This window comes from Drosophila willistoni, unplaced genomic scaffold (genome assembly GCF_018902025.1).
Source record: "Drosophila willistoni isolate 14030-0811.24 unplaced genomic scaffold, UCI_dwil_1.1 Seg169, whole genome shotgun sequence".
In the NCBI taxonomy this organism is placed as follows: domain Eukaryota; kingdom Metazoa; phylum Arthropoda; class Insecta; order Diptera; family Drosophilidae; genus Drosophila; species Drosophila willistoni.
Window position 1 is genome coordinate 783,318 of NW_025814128.1, and position 3,336 is coordinate 786,653.

A 3,336-nucleotide genomic window follows, 5' to 3' on the forward strand; every position below is an offset into this window, starting at 1 on the left:
GGACAGCCGACTGTAGGAAATGAAGTGTCAAGCGGGCATAATCATGGCAATCGAGCAGTAGCTAGTGAGCGATACAGAACGACACGCAGCGGCCGTACCTATCTGGTCGACTCACTCATTGGCAAATAAAGAGAAGCGTTGATTCATAAAGCACTCGCAATCGTACTCTCGCCTCGATCACATCGCGCACCCGAATTATCACTAAGGCCATTTAAATAATATAAAATATACATATGTATTCTTAACACAAAGAAACATTGTTAATAATATAAGACTTAATAAGGAAATCACATCCTTTAATAATATTGTAATAAATAAACCGGGATAAAGTAAATTACAACACATATTCTGTTCCCATGTCTGTTAGAATTGTTTTCACTGAGCCGTAAATTTAAATGAATTTTTCAAATATTGCCTTTGCAACCGCTTTTGCACTTTTGTTTGGTATTGGTATTGATATGAGATATTTGTACAGATCGCAGATAATAGTAACTGCGTATTCATTACCATTCATTGTTTTTGGTAATGGTCCAATTGTATCTATTATTGTTGTGTCAAAAGTGGTTGCAGGGGTTGGTGTTATGATCAATGGGGAGTGGTTGTGTCTGGTTACTTTGGCTAGTTTGCACTTTTCGCAATTTTCGATGTATGTTGCAACATCCCGAGACATATTTTTCCAAAAGAAATCTCTTTTTATTTTTCCTAGTGTTCTTTTTACCCCGCAGTGACCTCCCTCTATTGGGTCATTATGATATTTTTTTAATGTATTTCTTATTTTTTCTTTATTTGTTATTACATTTACTTGAGGTAGAACTGCTATTTCTAAATGTTTTAATGTGTCTTTTCCTTTTTGTTTTAGTTCATTAAGTGTAAGTGACATAAATAGTTTTTCTGACATGTCTATCTTCAGTTTATAGATTCTTTGAGCACCGGCTTCTTTTTCAAGCCTTGAAAGGAATCGATCTAGATCTATTCTTCCACTAATGATCAAATCGCCTATGTTGAAGGAGAGTAATTTTTCTTTATTTTTGGTAATAAAACATTTGCATTTTTTGAATTTAATTTGCGTGTATTTTTTGGCTTCGTTAGGATTTATTATTTCATATATTCTTGGTGTTTCTATTCTGTTATTGTTAATTTTGTTTTCCTTATGTGTTAATTTTTTTGTTTCTGATCTTGTTGCTACTTTAAGTATTTTATTAGTTTCTATGTTTTTTATATTTTCAAATTCAATTCTGGAAAGAGCATCCGCTGCGAAATTTTTTTGTCCCCTGATGTATTATAAAATATAAAGTGAAATCGAACTCTTCTAAATCTAGCCTTATTCTAGTAAGCTTTGACGATGGGTTTTTTAGAGAAAATAGGTATGTTAATGGCTGAAGGTCAGTTCTAATTAGGAATTTTTTTCCGTATATGTATGGTTTGAAATATTGAATTGCCCAATGTATTGCTGTTAATTCTTGTTCGATTGTTGACTTATTGCTTTCGCCTTTTGTAAATGCCTTAGATGCGTATGATATGGGTAATTGGAGTCCATCAAATTCTTGGCTGAGGACGGATCCACATGCGATTTTTGTCTTAATTTTTGTTTATAGAAATTGTTGGAGGATATTTGTTCAGATTCTATTGCGAATACATCATCAAATTCTGAGCATAATTTATGTAGAGGTTCTTTCACGAAGTCGAGTAAATGGGGTGCTAGTTTGTTCATTATTGTGGATTTATGTTTTGAATCATGGTGTTTGTCTATTTTTAAGATTTCATAATCGGACAGTTTTTCATTTAATAGGTTTATATTTGTAATTTGCACGTCTGTGTTGTTAGTATTTAATATGCGGACATATGGGTTAGTCTTAGAAGCAATTGTGTTTGCGACGAATACCCCCGGGTGTAATTCTTGATTAGGGATAAAGATGTTATTATTGTTTGAGGATATTGCAATGCGTACAATTTTTTCTGTTCTAGGTGGGATATGGAATACATGTGTGTTTTGACTGATCCCTATATTGATTATAATTTTATATCTTGATTTATATGGATCTATTATCAATTTGTTGGTGGAATAATTGAGTGTGCAATTGAAGTTTTTTATAAAGTCAAGCCCCAGGATTCCGTCACATGGGATGGGGAAATCATTTTCTATTACTTGGAAGGTGTGTACCGTTGAGAGGTTGCTGATCTTTAGTTTGGTTTCACCTATTGTAAATAGGACGTCTTTGCCTATTCCACTAAGTTTTGTCCGTCTTTGTTTGTCAACTGTATTGTCTTTTCTTAATATTTTTTGATTTATTAGTGATACATCAGCTCCTGTGTCTAATAGTAATTTTATTGTCCCTACATCGTCAAAGTTTAAAGTTATGTAGCTATTAAGGTTGCAATTTAAACTATATATTGTATTTGTTCGATTTTTTACATCAGCGGACTTTCGGAGTTTTCCGAATTTTCTTCTACGTTTGTAAGTCTAACATTATTATTTTGTTGTGTTTTAAGAGGATAATTAGTTTTTGTATTTCTATTGTTATAATTTCTTCGATTATAGTTATTACTATAGTTATTGTAATTCCTAGTATTGTTATAGTTAGTATTATCATTTGGGTTTCTATTTTGGTAATTGTTATTATAATTTCTATTATTATTGTACGAGTTCTTATTTGTGTAACTGTTTCTTTTAGTATAAAACACGCTGTGATCCTGTTCCATATTTGTAGATGTATTTACAAATTTAGCTACAACATCATTCATTTCAGTAAAATTGCCTGCTTCTATTATTGTTCTGACCTTTTCGTTTTCGCAGTTCTTTATAATTGATTTCACTGCTGTTTGAGTTGCATATTTCTTTGCTGTTTCAGGGTTTACGTTGTCTGTTATGAATGCGCGCTTTAATGATTTAGTGAGATTTTCTATTTCTGACATAAATAAACTTGCGTTCTTGCCATTTTGTTTAAAATTCATTAATCTTGCCCCTGCTACCTGAACTGTTTCACCCTTAATTTCTTTCTTTAATGTTTGGATTATACCATTTATAGTGTTTTCATATGTTACTAGTAGTCTAACGTCCCCTTTTAGTTTTGTTTTTATGACTTTAATAGCAGTTTCTTCATGTTCTGCTTTTATTTCATTGATTAATTCCAGTGAATCTATGAAACTTTGAAGTGTTTCTACTTCACCATCATACTCCTGAATCAGCTTAGAAGCTGTATTAAGAAATTCAATCTTTGTTTGCACCATCTTTGGTTTTGTATTATATTGAATGTCTTCTGGGTTATCTTTTACACCTGATATATCTTGAATGTCTTCTGGGTTATCTTTTACAGCTGGTTCTTATGTGTCTTTTGC